The 19,816-nt window shown below is 41.5% G+C and overlaps 1 long non-coding RNA gene across 1 annotated transcript in view; it reads left to right on the top strand.

Moving 5' to 3' along the window:
* The window catches only part of LOC138285708 (uncharacterized), a 43,118-nt gene extending 39,760 nt beyond the window's left edge, over window positions 1–3,358 (top strand). Inside the window, exon 3 of the long non-coding RNA XR_011201634.1 lies at window positions 1,338–3,358. This is a non-coding gene — a long non-coding RNA (uncharacterized lncRNA). The remainder of the gene's footprint in view (window positions 1–1,337) is intronic.
* The last annotated feature ends 16,458 nt before the right edge of the window (window positions 3,359–19,816 follow it).

Genomic DNA, 19,816 nt, shown 5'->3' with positions numbered 1-19,816 from the left:
AAAACCTGCAGCTTCTTTCAACCAGACGCAGCCATTTTGCACCTTCATCTGGGGTTTAGTGGGCTCCTGCCCCCCCCCTGGACACTTTAGCGACTCTTGGACTTGGTCCCCTTCCTTTGCAGGTCTTCAGGTCAGGAATCCGTCTTCAGTGCTTTGCAGTCTGTTGTGGTCCTAACAAAATCCTTTATCACTACTTTAGTGTGTTTCTGGGGAAATAGTAGTTCTTTACTCCTACTTTCCAGGGTCTTGGGGTGGGATATCTTTTACACCCTTAGTGTTTTCTTACACGCCCAGCTCCCTCTACAAACTACACTAGCCTAGGGGTCCATTCGTGGTTCGCATTCCACTTTCTTAGTATATGGTTTGTGTTGCCCATAGGCCTATTGTATCCTATTGTATTCTACGGTGTTTGCACTACTTTCTGACTGTTTTACTTCCCTGATTTTGGTTTGTGTGTATATATTGTGCATTTTACTTACCTCCTAAGGGAGTATATCCTCTGAGATATTTTTGGCACATCGTCACTAAAATAAAGTACCTTTATTTTTAGTAACACTGAGTATTGTCTTTCTTATGATATAGTACCTATATGATATGTGGTATTGCATGAGCTTTGCATGTCTCCTAGTTCAGCCTTGGCTGCTCTGCTATAGCTACCTCCATCAGCCTAAGCTGCTAGAACACTACTACACTCTACTAATAAGGGATAACTGGACCTAGCACAAGGTGTAAGTACCATTGGTACCCACTATAAGCCAGGCCAGCCTCCTACAACAGGCTTTACTTGTCCCACGAGGTAACCCCAGAAAACAAAAATGCCTTCTCCACCTATACCTATGTAGGATTAGGGCCATGAAACAACCCAACAGAGTAGAACCGCAGAGTAGTAGTAAATCTGACCTGCTACGAGACATATCCCACAGCAGTGTACCTTCTCACCAAACCTAGCCATATTCAAGCCGAGCTAAATAGCATGTGCAGAAAGGGCACCATAGGGGAGGCTACTGTTTGGCCCTGAGACTTTCTAGAAAAGAGATTCTTGGAGGTAGCAAATCCATCAAACCAGTGTACAAACACATCCGGTCCCATCTGTGGTCCAAGGGTGGTGTATCTGGGGCTGCCTTATTTAATAACAAGTGGACCCAAATATGAAGTTCCAGTGTAGGGCCATCCACCTGAATGATATGAAGGGAAATTAGTCTCTTGGGGAATGTTAAATAACAGCATAGATACCCCATGTCCGTGTAGATCGGGGACACAGATAGATATGCGTGGCTAGAAGGGAAGGGGCAACCCCTCATTGTATGGAAACTTACACTGCATTCCTTGTGTTTCAGAACTAAAGGAACAATTCCACTGGGAACAAATGAAAACTGGCAATGTGGCGGGTTTGCCTACACTCAACTTTTACCTGGGTGGTGTGGCCTCTGCTCCCCTCATCACTATACACACCTTGACCCTGATCATTCCCGTAGAACCTCTGTCAGAGTTGTACCAAACCTGCTGAAGAAAACTGCTCTGTTGCATCAGGCTTGAGAAAAAAGAACTGCTGATTATTTTGCCTGGGCTCAGTACAAGGACATTCCAGAAGAATTCAGACTGTTTTCCGATGCACAGTTATCAACAGGAGGGTCCATACCCTTCATGTGCAGGGAAAAGCGAACAACCGCTGGTTACAAATAACCAGGTTGGAAGTGCTCAAGATGACGAATAGCATTCAGCTCAGCTTTAATTCAGTCAAGGAAGAACTGAGAGCCGTCGCATCATGGAGATGCAACATCGGTATGTGTTGGACTTAATGACTCCAATGGAGGGAGGGGTGTGCATCAAGATTGGTGCATCCTCCTGCACGTGTATACCAGGTAATGGCATGGACAATGGGACTCTGACTTTTGCCATCCAAGCATTGCACTGTTTACAAAGAGACATGCATGAGGAGGGAGGTGTCCCTGAGCAGGAGTGGTTCCCAAACTGGTTCTCCTTGCTCCCCTGGTGGATGACCGGTCTGTGCACGTCACTGTTGCCCATATTGTTTTTGTCTGGTTTCCTGCAAGTGGGTATTTCCTGCTGTAAAAATGCAGTCCTCAAATTGGATAGAATGCAAGTAACTAGGGAGGCAGCCTTTAATAATCTCACTGTCATGAAATTCAACGGGGGGGGGGAAATGTTAATATTGAAAAAGTTGATGTCGATATACACAATGATACAGTCATATAAGAACGATATTGCATCAACCCCCTCTCCAAAATACATGATCAGGCAGACTCTGAGGCCTAGGCCGAGGTTACTGACTGATACATCACTGGTGGGGTAGCATGTAGCCTGCAGGCAAACAGGAAACTCAGATCAATCCCATAGATAGGCGCAGCAACACCACAATGGTCCCAGGAGATTGGTCCCAATAAAATACACAAGGCCTGAGGGATGCGCGCATTCCCAAAACACCATAAAGTCAGATCCCACATGAAGTTAGGAACACTCAGCCAGTCAGAACACAGCACGCACAGCAACACATAACGATCATCGCCCCTCAGGCCGGACATCTGGACACATTCCCACTGGCCCTCACTGTGTCCAGGCAACGGTCAAGGCCCACCAGCATTTGTCATCAATACCTTACTTATGACTCTAAGAAAATGGCCTACATTCCTTACCTGTAAAGGAACGCTGAAATTGTTTTATGGTGCTCAGAAAAATGTGTAAAACACCGCTCATGTTGATTGCACTTTGAGACAGTCCTAGGACCCTGTTTCTGTAAATGTTCTCCTGGCCAAAGTGTTTAATTAAACCAACTGTTCTTGTTTTGCTAAAGGACTCTTGGATTTTAATAGGATCAAAACAAATCAGAACATTTCACTTGGTGATGTCTGTAAATGACAGAGTGCTTCCACATTATACTTTTCTTTTTGATTTTTAAAAACTTGAACATTTTTAAACATGAACTGGAAACATTCCTGCCCCCCTCTTGATGACAATGCTATTAGTGAAAAGAGAGGCAAGTCAGGGATCATGTGTAACCTACATGTGGGCTAGATTCCTATTACGCATAGATTAATAGTTGTGTCTATTAAATCAGACAGGTTTTTGTACAGCAGACATGCTGAACTCAAACATTTGAAAGTGTTCTTGTGTAATTCAGAAAAAGGGGACTGAAATAAAATATTTGTCTTGGATCACACAATTTAATACCAGTTTATGGGTCATATGTATTACAGTTAGGTTGAGTAGATTAATCCGGTCACTAGACCTGCAGGTCTGGTATCTTTTTTTAATGAGTTTTCAAGGCCTGATACAGTTGAAAATGTTTCAGTTCTGTAATTGTGAGACTGTAAATTAAACATTACCTATGGAACGGTTAGTGGTTGTCAGACTGCTTCAATCCCTCTTGTTCTTGTCTGCAGCATGCAGTATGTTAAGTTTGTCTTATTTTAGATCATTTTAAATCCTAGTTATGTTACCAAAGTTAGCAATATGTTAAATTTTTTAGGTTTTTGGTTGCTGTTATATTCAGTACGTTACACGCCCTTTTTTCCTGCACATCTTGTTCATCTGCATATCTCGGATCTCATCTTTTACCTCTTCAGCACTCTCTTCTTACTCTCTCCTGCATGCACTTCCTCGCAACTCCTTCACTTTACCACCCCCCAAGCACACAATACACCCACTCACCTGCAGACTACCTTTGGATCTCTGCCTTACTGACGAGCACATTAGATTAAGAAAAAAAGCTAAAAACATGGTTGTTTAGAGCATAAGGACAACACTGTAGTGTGCGAGAAGACTGCATTAGTACCATTTCCTAAAAGACAGGTAGCATTTTAACGCTGTGATATCCCAGGGGGTGACTGTCGCACTCTACAAAATCCGTAAATAAAATAACAATGTAATTTTGCTTTACCTACACCATGTAATTATTTTGACAACTGTGTACCTTCGAAATACACATTTGCACAGAATCCCAATTGGAACTGGACTATGTGACCATTGCTGTGTGCGTCGTGCAGAGAGGCTGAGACCAAAAATACAAAAAAAACTCAACTTCCTGGAATTAGCCAACACTCTTAGGGAAGTGCAAGGTTAAGTAAAACGTAAAAAGTAACCAAGAACTAAATTGCTGACATTGATTACCTTAACTTTTTTACATGAATTGTTCAGAAAACGTGTGTGCTTTTGCCTTTACAGTTAGGGACATGGGTATGGGGCCCTATAGGAACCGTTTCAATGTCCATTTTTAATTACTGCTAGGTCGGAAACTTGGGAGGATCCAGATCATTTTAAACTCTGGGTTCACTTCAGGAATATAACTGCCATTACAATCAAAATAATTATCAAACATTTACATTAGGAGCTGCTTTGAAAAAAAGAACTCCAGGCCAAGCGCTCTAATTGGCAGCCAGGGGCCCCATGTACTCCAGTAGCTGGTGAACAAACCAGGACAGTCGGGCAGTGAGAGAAGGCATTGACACACACAACAGCTATTGAAAGAACAGGGAGAGTGCTTATCACGCTCTCCGCATGCTCATATTGCTGCTGGTGAGCTTTGTTAACCAAAAATATCCTTCCACATTTTCAAACAGCATGCCACGGTCCTTTTAAAAAAATTAAAAAAACATGTACATCGGGGAACCACTTCTTTAAACAAGCATTGGTATAGCCATTTGGTCTCAGCTTTACGACATTATAATTGTTTAGCCATGCAGCAGATTATCCTGGGTGCTACAACATCTACTTTTACTTCACGAGGAGTAGGCTAAAATGACCACATCTAATCAACAGGCTGAATAAAAGGAGAAATTTCCAGGCCCAGCCCAGCGCCCTGCATAGTTACACTTTGCAGTACAATAGTCCAGATAAGAAATAATGATGGTACATGAGAATTTGACTCTTTCTCACACCTTCCTGGCATGTATAAGCACAGCCTCAAGTCTGCCACAAAATAGTTGAATAGAATGCAACTCCTAACTTCACAGGCAACATCAGATTTCTTCCCACAACGGCCATAATGCCATTGGTGTACTTGTCACTTTGTGATAAGCATTGTATTTCATCTACGCTTTGTGTAGTGGACACCATGCACTCCTAGAATCTGATTAACTGAAGTTTTCCCTGGCTTAAGACATTCTTAAGATAGTCTTGAATCATGAAAAATGGATCTGATTTAAGAATGGTTTTGAACTGGCTTAATGCAGTATAATACTAGTTTTAAGACTGTCCAACCTTGCTTTAAAGCCTGACCTAAGGCAGATAAAACTTTATTAAGACAGGTCTTTTGTGCCTCAATGACTGATGGTATTTAAACCATTGTTAGTAGTACTTGTCTTGTTGCAGAATGATGAAAGGATAAGATGGCACTGTGGGGGTTTAGTTCTTTGACTACAAGTCTCTGTACTCAACATGCTGGACTTGATTTATTTATTGTTCCCCACGCTAGAGCCTAACTTGACACAGTACTAGAGTATTTAGCCAGGAAAAAAATCTCCCTGATTTATGAGTTGTTTTCTACTGGCTTAAGACAATCTTAAAACATTCCTGAGGCATTTTAAAATGTTCCTGTCTGATTTTATACAGTCATAAGGCTGCATAAAGCCAAGAAGAACCTTAGAAAATATAGTTTTAAGCCAGGGAATGGCATTGGTAAAAAATAAGAGCCATTCATCTTTCAGTCTAACTGTTTTAAACCAGGTAATAGTTTCAGTAAAAAGGTATATTTTTCTTCATTTGAGATAGTCTTATCACTGTTTTAACCGAGTAAATGACTTTAGCATATTAGGCGTGCTGAATTTGTTCTACTTGGTGTAACATACTTGGTCGTACTACTGCAGTATGACCCTTGATGCCCCCTCCACTCAAATGATCTCCGCTCTATACCCTTCAGGGCCTACTCAGTACCACATACTGCAGTGCTGGATTTTATGAACAGGCATAACCTAAGCACAAAAGATGAAACCCACACAGTGAGAGATAATCTCATTATGAAAACCTGCCCGTGGGTATGTTAATAAGTCCCTGTCACTCCCAACAATACTAGCCAACAAGCATGACAAACTCCCTGGCTACCACAAGCCTGAGGGTGGCACAGCTCCAGCATGTATCACATCCTGGAGGCAGGATGGGTCAGGGTGGCAGGAATGGAAAACTTTCCCAAACATATTTTAGTTGGAATAGGTGGGAAACAGGACATTACTTTAAGAGAAGTGGGCAGGGTAAAGGTATAGAGTCTGGGACAAAAGAAGACATCGGGCAGAGCAAATACAATTCTGGACAGGGCATAAGAAAGGGAGAGCAGCAAAAAGGAGGAGCGAAAGAAGACGAGAGGATGGAGGATTGGAGCATGAAAGAAAAGGTGAGTATTTTATATAGTGCTTTTCGCAGGTAAGGATAAAGGTGTAGTCAAGATTAAATGTCTTGTCCTGTATCACTTCACATGGTCACAGTGGGATTCTGTGTTTAGAACTCTACTTTGATATCACGCCTGCTGTGTAAACGTCTCGAAGACATCTCAGAAAAGGGCGATAGCAGGTAGTGCCAAGATAATGTGCCAGGCGGTGTGTTAAGGACACTCACCTGGTTTGCTGCCTGCCTTGCACAGCACTGCTGAGGTGTTCGCCCACTGCAGAAAAGGGAGCGCTGGGCTCGCCATCAGCAAGGCACAACAGGAAAAGGGAAACAAGACGGTCTTGCCGTGATGGATGGCATTAATAATGTAATTAGCATGACATGCAGCTGCCATCTTAAATTGGGGCAATAATCATTAACCAGGTTTGCTGCCCGCCTCGCGCGCCACCTCTGAGGTGTTTGCCCACCACATCAAAAAGGGAGTGCTGGGCCTACCATCAAGGAAATGGCATAAGAAACAGTAAAGCACAACAGAGAAAGGGAGACAAGACTGCCTCATCATGACCCGTGACGTTAATAAAAATCATTAACAGTATAAATTTTCTCTGTGCATCAGCAGTGCTTAACTGGAGAGCAATGTAAATAGTTGTAGTCATGACTCTTAGTGCGGTGGGAGGGAGGGTGGGCAGGGGGCACAGGTGACCTCAGAAAACAGCCTCTAACATTCAACTGCACTCTTTGAATGCACAATCTTTGACCAGATAAGATTTACAGCCCTTTGTACAGCAGAGCTCGGAAACAACAAGCACTCCTCTCCAGTGCTCCATATGAAAGATAAGAGTAGTCCCTGAACAGATCCTGAAATGGTGAGCAGTGTATTTATATAGTACTTGGTCAGATCTCTGTGGGAGAGCACAAAAAGAAAAAGGAGGGACAAAGAGGATGGATTGCCCTTTGCTAAGCAAGGGTTTTTAAGGACACTGACATAAATCACTGGGTGGAGTTGAACCCCACGAAGCATATACAACAAGTTGCTAAGCGACAGTGCAAGCTCTGTCTAGGCTCCACCTAAAAACAGGCTATATAGTTGGGCATCATCGTTCGGGCAACTGAAGTGAGGAGCAATGAAAAACATAATAAACATATTGCTGACTTTGGTAACGTTACTACGATTTAAAATAATCAAAAATAAGCTTTTAACTTGATTTATTTAATGTGGCAGAGCATAACAGACAGGAATTCTGACCAATTACGCTGGAGTTTGTGCTCCGTGTGCACCAAGGCCATCTTATCAACATTTGCCCTTGGATAAACCTAAAACTTTAAGGAAGAGAAAAGCTAGTTATTCTGCAAGGGGAAGGTAATGTGTGGCAGGTAAAGAGCCTACACTGTGAATCCTCCATACATATATATTGGGTTACATTCTAAATTTGCCAACTGTGGCCCATTCATCTTCCATACAAAGGATGACCCTAAATCCAAGCGCACGTGAAAATACATAATGCGCAAACTGCAGTTGTCTGCATCCCTCCCCCAGCCCCACTTGGCCATAAGCCTCACGGGAAAGGCTGGTACCTGCAGGGAGGTTGGCAAATCATAAATGCAGCAGCAGGGCCCGAGAACATGCAGGATCCAAGGGCACATTCCTCACCGTGTCTTGCATCAAAATCCAAGAGCAGGACGGTCAGAGAAGCACAGGGCAAGGAGTCAGGTGCGTGGGAGGGACTAAGCGACAGCGGGCGGAGGGTGGACAAGGAGGGGGATAAGGCAATTCAGTTGGATGTGACGCACGTGAAGCTGTGTCTGCTTTGCCAGTGTGTGCTGAAGTAAAAGCAGCTCCAACCGTGCAAGGCTGTGTTTGTGCTGTGGTTATTGTTTACAAGTGTGCAGCAACAATACGAAGAAACCAAAGAAAGTACATAACTCAGCGGTGTTACAGTGTGCAACGCAAATTAGCTTACTCAACGCTTACCAGCATTTAATGGATTATCTCAGCTGGGAGCCGGGGAAGTAGATCCTGGCCATAGAAACGGATGCACAGCTGATGGAACAAGCAGCACCAGGACATTAAGAAAATGCGCCCTTGGCAAAACATTTGATCTTGGTCTTTGAATGGACAGCAAATGTGATGAGATAAGAACAAGATTTACAGGCTTGCTTACAGTAATTGAGCAGAGCTTAGAGGGAGTGAAAACAGGTCTGATTGTGTGGAGTGCTTTTCAAGAAAGAAAAAAGTAGTCCCTGAAGCAGATGCAAAAATGGTGACTAGTGGACAGATATAGAACTTGGTCACTGCTCTCAGGGATGACTAAAAACAGCAAGAGGCATGGTAAATGTATGCCATTGACAAATGGGGAGAAAGAATATGAGACCAACGATGGAGCTAGCAAAAGGGCAGCCTATGGGCAGGCTGAAGCTGACAAAGTAAATAGAACATGTCTCAAAGAGACAGTACAAGCGCTTTCTTGCGGAGACCTAAAAAATGGTTAAAAGCAAAAAACACTTTGCAATTTGATGATTCCTCTAAGGATGATCACATGGTGTAAAGCTACCCAAATATGTGCTATGCGAGATATCATTATAAAAACTGATATGCTATGAGAGTATATTCTAACTCTGTATAAATACTTTAATTGATGCAGAGTATTTCTGTGGATATTCTCTTATAAAGATTATCATGTATAATTGTGCTTGCATTGTTCTTGCCCTGTGTTGTTTCATTTGTAAAATTTAATTACTTTGTGTGTAGCAGTGCTCCTTGTGAAAGGGAAGAACGAATTTCATTCACAGGGAAATTAGCCAGTTGCTAAAGTGCTCTGACCCACTGCTCTATGCTGTGGTGGGTGGAAGTCCAGTTGATGGATTGGGCTGGCTGAAATCCCCTGTATATAAGTATATCATATGTATAATTTCAATACAAATAGAAGGTCTCAAAATCAACTACTCACATCTCACCTTTTGACTGAGGTGTTTAAAGAGGTGGTATATTTAAATGCGAAATGGGCTTTTTTTAGCAGCAGAGACCAGAAGCAGTGTTTAAACGTAATTCAAGCTCAGGGAAAAGAATGAGTTTCATGGAAATGTTTTGTTTCAGCATTCACACAAATGTATGTTTACATCACAGACACTAGTCCTAAAAAAGCAGTTATTTTTAGCAGACATTAAGGCTTTAGAAGAATTCTAAATGTGATGTATATCTTTTTAAGATCCAACGTCTCAACAATATATCTTGACTAGCTTGCAGTTATGTATGTATGTAAGCCTACAACTAAAGACATGTTTTAAAACATAACTGGAATGCACCAAATAAACAAGGCACACATTCTTGTTTTCTGCTCAGTGCAGCCTTGTACATGCTTTACTCAACATAGTTTACTCTCCAAAGTGTGGAGGAAATTCTTATTAAATTTGTGTACCTTTGGATACATTTGAAACAAAATCATAAATTAGTGGAGAGCAACTTTGAAAAAAGGATCTTTTGAACGTGTGCAGTTTACTGGTATACGGGCCAACCCCTGTTTGTTTTCCCCTGGGGGCACAGTCAAACCCCCCCACCCAGGCATAATCAAAACGGTGGCCAGGTTTTGTAAATGCTGAATACTAGATGGGCTGACAACCCCTCTGCAGGGCATAATGGTTTTTATAAAGATTGTTTATTTTCCCCTGGGGTGGGTAGCAGGTCCCCAATAAGGGTGTGCTTGCGCCTCCCACCCGCCCACAGGAAATCAAAATAGGCGAAAGACACTGATCCATCTGGGAGTTATGGTCTGATGGGGAGGTTTTTACTGTGGATGTCCCTGGTAGTCCCACAACACTGCCTGCAGCAAGCTCAAATACCTGCATTGTTGTACATCGTGCAAACACATGTAAAGCATGTCTTTACAAGTTCAGAACTGCCCCAATATGCAAATGCGGGATAAATTTTAGGTCTGGTGTTAGCCTTGACCTTTTGATTCTACTAAAATTATAATATACTTATAGGGGCTTTCAGCCCACGCTCTTAATCCATTTGTCTGCTATTAACATGTTTCTTCCACCCTCTAGAGCATACAGCATGGAGCAGGGGGTTAGCCCACTTCAACCTTTGCTAACTTCACTGTGAGTGACTGCATTTTTCCCTTTCACAAGGAACAAGCCACATACAAAGTAGGACTCTTCAGTTCCAGGAGCTGTTATTGCCATGTGTGCTTCTTAAGACCATAGAGAGATTTTGCTTTTAGGCAATTTGGTTGTATGCCAGCAAGGACACAGCCGCACCCTTCACAGTAAAAGTTTTGAAACACCCATGACAGAAGAAAAAAAGAATTTACAAGTCAAAAGCCTGGCAGACAATTCTAGACCTATTGGATTTGCCATTGCTTGGTTAGCTACTTGGTTTGCTAATGGTGGACACTTTCACTGCACCTTGTTTCTCTCCCTGACTGACTCTGATAGGGCTTTATTTAGCTGTCTGCTACCTAAAAGTGTCTCCACTGCAGTATAGGTCAATGGTGAAAAGATTCCTCTGTATTTTTTGTTCCCCACATCTATTGTATTATGATTACATCTATATAGTACTACCCTTTACGCAAGGCAGCACAAACACAAAGTTATTGGTAATCTAGAAGTTATTTTTGGTAATTGGGATTAGTCTTGTGCTCTCAGAGAAAACAGTGATTTAAAAAAAAAAAAAAAGAATCCTGAAAACTTACTTGCATTTTTAACATTTTACATCAATACTTTTTTTATCTACCATCTGTTGGCTTTTCCAGAATAGCATAAACGGCTGGTATTAGTTTTTAGAGGAAAGGTAGCAATCCTGTCTGGAAGTGGCTCAGCCTCTCATCCCATGATGTATGATGTGGTCTTGTGTATGTGGCAAGTTGGAGTAATAGTTGTTCTTTTTTGTCTCTTTTAGCATCTTGGGAGAAGTTCTTTGGATTGCAGTTTAGAACTAAGTGTTTTTTTGTTTTTCCACTGCTTTGACATATCCCACACGTACATACCCACCCACTCATTTGTAGGCATACTTTTGCCTTATATATAGGACATAGTGTTACAGAAGGAAGGTTTTCGTCATGTTTTGGACGGTTAACAGAAATGGTGTCTCAGTGGGTGAGAGCTGGCCATGCCCTAGCTCGAGCAATGGAGGTCAGCTCTGAGGCAGGATCTGATACTGAAACAGCATCAAAGGGAGAGGATAATGTAGCAGAATCCAGAAGATGTGTGTTTTTTTTTTTTTTTTTAGACAGCAGAGTTCCATCCGATGCCTTGTCTTCCAGTGATTCTGATGAACATGGTCATGACGTCCCGTTCCAAGCACAACCTGTGCATTTGAGAGACAGTTGCAGAGTAACCTAATCCAGAGAGCAAGCAGCCACGGATGGCAGTCAATTTATGCATCAGTAAAGGCTCACTTAACACACGTACAGTATCGCTCAGAACTTTGAGGAAGGCAGATGCTTGACAGATAGTAAAAAGTTAGCCTAGGTTTCTGTTCATTTGGGATGTTCCTCAGCTTGTTGAAGCACCGACCTACCACATGTCTAGCTGTATTTGTGTAGAGGTTTTCTGGTGGTGTGTTTGTTGGCATGTTGGTCAATGACTGAAAGAGAGGCGGGGTTATTGGTTATTCAGTCCTGTGGCATATGAATGTGATGCGCCCTTCCATGGTGGTTGTATGTTGATGTGATTGTTATGCTGTGTTGTGTTGGGCCCATAATTGGTGTTATGAATGGCATTGTCTGTGTCACTTGGAAGGAGGTTGGGTGAATGGCCCTTAAAGTGATGGTGGCTTGATGAGGCTTTATGGCTCACCTTCAGTAGTCATGGATTCAATATTCTGATATTATTAATTTTTATTCTTAGGCTTTAGCACCTCCAGGAGTGCTAGGTTTAAAGTAGTGGATGAACTTCGGAGGAACAATAGCCACTTACATTTTTTAAACTAAACACCCAGAAGTGCACAGTGTGGTGTAACTATCATTTTTCCCACACACTTACCCAAAATGCCCTGCAAACTTCAAACGTGGCCTGCATGGCTAAAGTCACACCTTGTTTTCCCATTTTTGTGATGACCAGAATCTGTGGGTATCCATAAAACTCCTACTATCCAATGTTTCCACACTTCTCCTGTGTGTGGCTCAGCCAATCGCCCTCAACACACATAGGGCCAAATAACGAGTCTGGCGGTCACTAGATGGGCAGACTCGCGATCGCAGTCTGGACTGCTGCTGCTGTGGGGGTCTGAATGCCAGGGTACTGTTGTCTCTGCCGGGATCGGTGATCCTGACAGGCTGATGGCGGGTGCAGGTTGCAATCAGCCGGGCGGCGCTGCACGCAGTGCCACCCTGCTGATAACCTGGTTCTCCACCAGCCTGGCAGAAAACAGGTGCAGGGGACCACAGGGGGCCGCTGCACTGCCCAGGTCATGGGCAGCAGTGTAGGCGCCCACCTGCCCAGCACCCTTGTAATGCGCACTGTCTGCTGTGCAGAAAGTGCGCATTACGAGGGTGCTGGTGCCCCCCTGTGGGCAGCAGCATTGTCACTTGCTCGTAATCGAGGTGTCTTCACAACGATTACTTTATTTGGGAAAACGTCAGGGATCCACACACATGACCACGTTCTGAATTCAAAAATATGTCTACTTTTCAAAATGTATAGCTTTCCAGGATCACCCGTGGTTTCACACCTCTTTCCACCATAAACTCCAAGTAAATTGAAACCACAAAAATGAGGATGAATGGACCACCTCTTAGGAAGATGGGAAACTGTGGTAAACAAGATTTTTTTTTTTATACTGCACCACTTGTTCTTGTAAGCTGTGATTTTAGCACAACAAACCTTTCGGTGATTCTATTTTTAGGACAAAAACATTCACTTTATCCCATTTTCTCCCAAAGAATTTCTATATTTTGGCTGTCTTCTTGGTTCCTCTAGGGTAATCTACAAATACTAGGTACCTTTAGAATCCCTAGAAGGAAAAAGGATGCAAATTTGATAAGGGTACCTTATGTGAAAAAAAAGGTGTAGGGGCAAAGTACCCCAAATAGAATCTTCAGCAGTTAAGGGGTAAAAAAAAAAAACAACAACATTCTTTTGTGTAAGGGATATCTTTTTTCAATTCATGTTTAAATTTTAGACAGGTAAATAATGCCACAGAATGTGTAACATAGTTTAACTTTATTCATAAACTATGTTGCATAATCTGCTCCTCAATTGAAGCAGCATTATGGTGGATTTATTTTATGTTTTGTTTCAACAACCGGGTTGACTGCCAAGGTACCATTAGAACCATATACATTATGGATTCCCACTGCACCAAAACTACTCCTCTATGAAAGGACATATTTGCACCATGCAATACATCTTATGACAAGTAAAACAGTGGATGAACAAACAGAATTTGTTTGTGAAATATAAAACAACCCTGGTATGTAATATGATGCCAATCCAAAAAATCCATCAGAAAGCAAAATGTAAAAGATGCATTTCCTATCAGTATTCATGTGCCAGTGAATATTACATTAAAATAATTCGACTAACAATCAGTAGTATGCACCCAGTCCCCAGGAGTTTGTGATTTTGAGATTTGCAAAACAAAAAAACATGAAATTGTAATTTTTGTAAAAATCCTGTAATTTTTACAAAAGTATCATCAAAAAGTTTTTATTTAAATGAGACTGATACTGTTTATATTGGGTCTTCCCTGCCGCTTGCCAACAGAATGATAGTGAGCAACAGACCAGCAGGCAGCAGAGATGTGCTCATGTCTGTAGAAAAGGTGGTACTCCATGTGTAGCTGAAAAGGTTCTTTATTTAAGAGTTTCCCATCCACAGCCCATACATGTTCCAGGTCCAGCTTCAACTGTCTTCAGAAGAATTCTTGCCACATCATCAGTAACCTGGAATGTCCCAACACTTTACATCCCCAACATTCCAGCTATTACATTCCAAGATACCTCACTTACCTTTCTCTACAAACACATGGACATATCTACAAAGAAAACGAAATGCAAACAAATTGCTCAATGACAAAATATACAGAACTCTGGACGGTACAAAGATGCACATTGGCAAAGTTTACACTACATGTAAAAACGTAAATACTTTACAGTGAAAGATTTCCTTTGTATGCCACCACGCTATATTGAGATTCCAGATTCTCCCATCTTTCACTTTAATGGCATTATGAAACCGCTTTACAATTCTCCAAGGACACGAGAACTTGGAAATATCTCTTGACTTTACAGTTTTCTTAATCATAACTAAATTTCCTGTGTTTATACAAAACTCTCCTCAAAACCTCATTCCAGTTTCTCCCTGCACTCATCTCCAGTTGGACACATTGCATCCCAGCTCTATTAAACCTTTCCAATGTGCCGTTTCCCTCAGGGTAATACAATAAATATTTCTTATGATTAACCCCCCTCCCAAAAAGTCTTCCATTTCTTTTGAGACAAATTGCGCCCCATTATCACTAAGAATGGCATTGGGCAAAACTTCTCTACTGAAAATCTCTCTAAGGAATTCCGGGATTCTTTTTGTTTCAGTACCACTTACACCTGTTTCTGCCCTGCGGGAAAACTGATCCACCAAAACGGGAAGATAATTGCACAGTCCTCTGCACTGTAACGGCCGAGCAATATCCACTGCAACAACCTCCCACGGCTTGTTGGGCATGTCTGTACAAGCCATTGGGGGACTTCTGACCTCATAAACCTTGTCACTCATCACTCAATCCAGACAAGCTCTAATCATTCTTTCAATCAGTATTAATGCCAGGCCACCAGTAATTCAACCGTACCCTTGCTTTGGTCTTGTTCATACCCTGATGTCCTTCACAACCCAGCTTCACTATTTTTTCTCTCAATGCCATTGGAACAACCAACCTCATCTCACGCAAAATAATAGCATCTTTACGAGACAGTTCATTTATAATTTTCCAGTATCCTTCGAACTCAGAATCCTTTTTTGAACTCTGGAGTCCAGCCATTTTATATAGCTTAAACCACTTTTGTAAAACATGATCCCTGCCAATAGCATCTAGCCATTCTTGTGAAATACTACCTTCTGTGATACTACACACTTTCACCCCTTCGTCATCATCACAGTCTTCCTCCACTACTGAACTGAATCTAGCTAGACAATCTACAACCTTGTTACAAGACCCTGGAATATAAAAAATGTGGAAACTGAACTCTTGCAGTCTAGCAATCCATCTGCTAATCCCTATGGAGACCAAATCAAGGCTCTTTTTACTCAACACTTCTACTAAAGGTTTGTGGTTCGTCATTATGCTAAAAGTTTTCCCCACGCAATTTTAAAAAACTTTTTCACATCTTAAATTACACTCAAAGCTTCTCTTTTAACTGGGTAGTATTTAGCCTCCACTCCAAACGTGCAATTACTTAAGTGTTAGCCCTTCCTTCGTTAATATGTCCAAAACTTGTCTGACTCTGAGATCATGAATCTGTAGAGTCTCACCATAGATCACGATGTCATCTTGAAAACACTTCACACCATTTAAACTCCCAATTCACCTATACAGTATGCATTGTAAAAGAAGCTGCTACCAACACCAACCCAAAAGGCATATGTACAAGCCAGTATGTCCCAAAAGGGGTTATAAAAGTGGTAAGGGCTTTTGAATCCAGATGCAGTCTTATTTGGTGATATGCTGCTGTTAGGTCAAGCGTGGTAACAATGTTTGCCCCATGCAACAAACAGATAATTTCTGTAATATTCAGCAGGGGAAAGTGATCACTAATCACACACTCATTCAATCCTCAAATTATCCCTTTTGGGAAAGCCCATCCACAAATTTGACATGGTTGTCAATCCCCCCCATTTCTAAGTTTTGCACAGCACTCGTTTGCAGTTCTTTAATGTAATCTTCCCCCAACTGTAGAAAAGGAATTGGGATTCAGCAGAACTCCAAGATTCCTTTGATGTGGCCAACTCAATACACAGTCCCTCTTTACAGGTACAAATATCTTCTCATAACTTTTGGTAGTTTTGAATCCAGTATCAGCTTCAAAATATACTTTCAAGTCTTTGGTGTGTCCACCATACCCCATCCCCTATCATTACATCAGGGTATTTCAGTATTATCTTTTCACTGAGCTCCTTATCAAATATCTCATTGGATGCCAAACTCAGGCAAATGCCAGAATCAAACAGAGTTTCCATGTTTAATCCATCAATAGAAAATAGATCTTTGGGATATTTCTTCTTTTCTCCCCTAGCACAAACTGATAAAATACAATCACAGGCGCATTTTTTAAAAACGAAAAACAGCATTTAGCAAAATGCCCTTCCTTATTTATTACAAAGCCTGCGTATAACATTCACAGTGGGATATTTCTTAAAGGAAGCAATATGATCCAGATTTCTACATCTAAAACATACACCTCTGAATTTAAATTGGTAAGTTTGAGTCTCTTTACGTTTACTCTTTTCACCTCAGCTTTGCTTAAAGTAATCTTCTTATTCTTATCTAATTCTTCTATACAAGCTAATGAATGCTCTAAATGCTTGGCAATGGATAGAATTTCATTTAGCATGGAATCATCTTTCAACCACAACTCCTCCTTGAACGACACCTAAGCATGAATTGGTTTCTGGTGTATCTGTCACATTTATACACAATAGTTTATTTCAAATTGCCGATCCAAGGGTTACAAAGAGTTACAAAGTCAACCTTCTCACCATAGACATATCATCAAGTCAGGCTTATTCTCAGAACACAACACTTTGTTATATAAACACCACACTGGCCAAAGAAGGGTAAAGGGGACATTCCAGCCAGCCATCTTATGCTGTGCCCGACTGTGTCAACAGCTTTTCTGAGCTTGGCCTTGTCTTTCCAGCTAACCATGAGGAGTGCCAGCTGAACAACAGGCAGACCCTTGGCTTTTTTCCAGATATGTGGTTGGGTGTCTCCTTCTATAGATTAGTACAGGCAGAAGGGCTAACACTGCTATGCTTTCATGTTAGAGTGTAGGTAGGAATTCTTAGACTAATGATTATGTCAGGATGTTGGGACTGTTTATATGTTTTACTCTAATGGTCACCATCATCACCATGCTATGTTTAATCTTCCTAATAATTGCAGCTCATGCCTTTTATCATACAATGCAGTTGCTTCAGTAAATGTGTTAAAACTTATCCTGCATTTCTTTGTCTGGCTTTGCATGCAAGAGATTTGTGCAAATGAGAGAGAGAAAGGTATAAGATCTGTTCCACCACACTTTCCTTGAGGAGTCCAAGTGTCATGTTTTTAGGCTGCCACAAATCACCTTTACTTTCAGGTCTGGATGAAGTGCTGCAAGCTAACCGAGAAGGTCAGGCCGACAGCTTCCAGTCAGTGTGGAACTGACTCAGTCACCACATGCGGTGGTGCTGCCCCGCTAAACCAAACAGTCTTGCCCCCCCATGGTAACAGTCCTATAACAATATCTCTCCAACACTGTACGAACGTTTGGTGAACAATGTAAGTACAGTTTCTTTATACATGTATCAGATTCACTCAACTCTTTATCCTCCTCCAACTCCGGCAAGTTTTCAGACACCTCTTGTCTCACAGCCCAAACAATGCATTAACAATGATGATTTTCTTTCAGGGGTAAGGTTAGAGTCACAAACTTTAGCACAATGCATAAAAGTCCTCTTCCAGTTGAACCACCGGATTGGAGATTCACCAGGCGAAGTAAGAAAAAATGCTACAGGAACAATGTTCTGCCAAGATTGTTCCTGCGAGGAAAAATGTTAGTAGAAATAAAGCAAAGAAAAACTACCAACAATTCAAACACAGGTAGGTATGAATAATTCTGGACCCAACTCAAACTGCAGCAGTCTTGTCTTCCACCAGGAAAAACGTGGTGAGCGGGAGAAGAAATGATCACAACCATGTAACCTCCCCTTTCAGACACTAATATGCTGTTTAGAAATGGCTGAACAGAGTGAGGCTGAGGTAAGACGCATGATTTATTCTGTTCCGTCTGTGGCACCCCAGTAGAGCCAGAGGAGTTGTCGGTCCCGTAACCCTCCGTACTGCAAGCATGTGCAGTAAGTAGTTCTTATGCCGCTGAATTGGTGGAAGAAGAAACCAGACGATATCCCCCAACCAAGAATTACCTGAGTTACTTACCAACTCCGGACTAAACGGCATTTGAAGTAACAATATTCAATTCTTTTAAATGTCCAATAGCTTGCATCTTAAAAGATTTGTGCTATATGGGTTTGTTAAATTGTCTTTTTCTGGTATAGTAAGAAAAACACAACCCAGAAACTGTAAAATAAATATTTTTTGCTTTGCAATGCTTAATTTAGTTGTGCTAACTACATGTTGTGGTGTGCCGTGCTGTTAGTCTGTCTTTCCTTGGATGGTGTGGACAGGCATTTTAGTTTGGTTCTTGAAAGTTGCTTATTTATAGGGATTTGTATTTACGGCAGCTAAACAATGTATTAGAATAGGTGACACTGACTCTATTTGGACATAACATCCTGTGATCCTGTTTTGTAAAGTCTAAGCATAGTTCTTGGGTGTTTAGAAACGCTTCATCCTGCTTCCAAGAGACTCTGTTAAAAAACCCACTCTAAATTGTGGCAGCACAAAATTAGTTTTGCATTAACTTGCCAATTTATAGGTCACCGGTTTTCAAACAAAAGCATCCGATGTCTCAAGTATTTTTAAACCTTTTCATTTTTATTTTTTATTCCTAATGTATTCAAAACATTCGGCTATAACCAACACGTTTTGTTCCTTTTTTTAGAAACTGTCTCATTTTGTTATCAATTACAGCCTTTTAATAACTTGCCTTCTCCAAAGCAAAAGGTTGTAGTTTCCCAGAAAAACATATTTTGCTCTGAAATATCAGTGTTCTTTTTAAGTATATCTACATTTGGTCCCCAAACATCAGCTTCTCTTTTCATCAAGTACGTAAGTATACAGCAGCTCCAAATGGACAGCTTCTGCCTCATCTCCCTGTGCAACACAATCACATGCCAAAGATGGCGTTTTTAATGCCAGTGACTCAGTGCACCACAATAATGACCACCACGATGCCGGAGCTACCAGTGCCGGGCAGTATAATGCCAGGAGTTTCCACAAAATGTCAATATTGGCCATTATTATGGTAATGAATTCCACCAATATGCCATGGAAGCCTTTGATTAGGCTAGAAAGCCACAATATGAAACATATACTACTTTAGTCTCCTAAATAACTCTTCCTCAGCTTCCACAACTAACTCACCAAACCTCACTCTACTACCATGACCTCCCAAACAACCCTACTAAATTCGCCCTCATTTATCTCGTCCTGCTACTATGATCTCCCTAACCCTTCCACAGACTCTTTCCTCCTAATGAGGGATATACTCCCAATTAACACTTCTGGATTTCTTTCCTCCTCCACCCCTCCATTACTCCAGTCAATCTAACTAACAGACTCTCATATCCGCGGCTCAAATTAACTCATAATAATACTAAAACTGTA

The sequence above is a fragment of the Pleurodeles waltl genome, chromosome 3_1 (assembly GCF_031143425.1).
Source record: "Pleurodeles waltl isolate 20211129_DDA chromosome 3_1, aPleWal1.hap1.20221129, whole genome shotgun sequence".
Classification (NCBI taxonomy): Eukaryota; Metazoa; Chordata; class Amphibia; order Caudata; family Salamandridae; genus Pleurodeles; species Pleurodeles waltl.
Note: the sequence above shows the minus strand (reverse complement) of the source record. Positions and strands in the feature narration are given on the sequence as shown.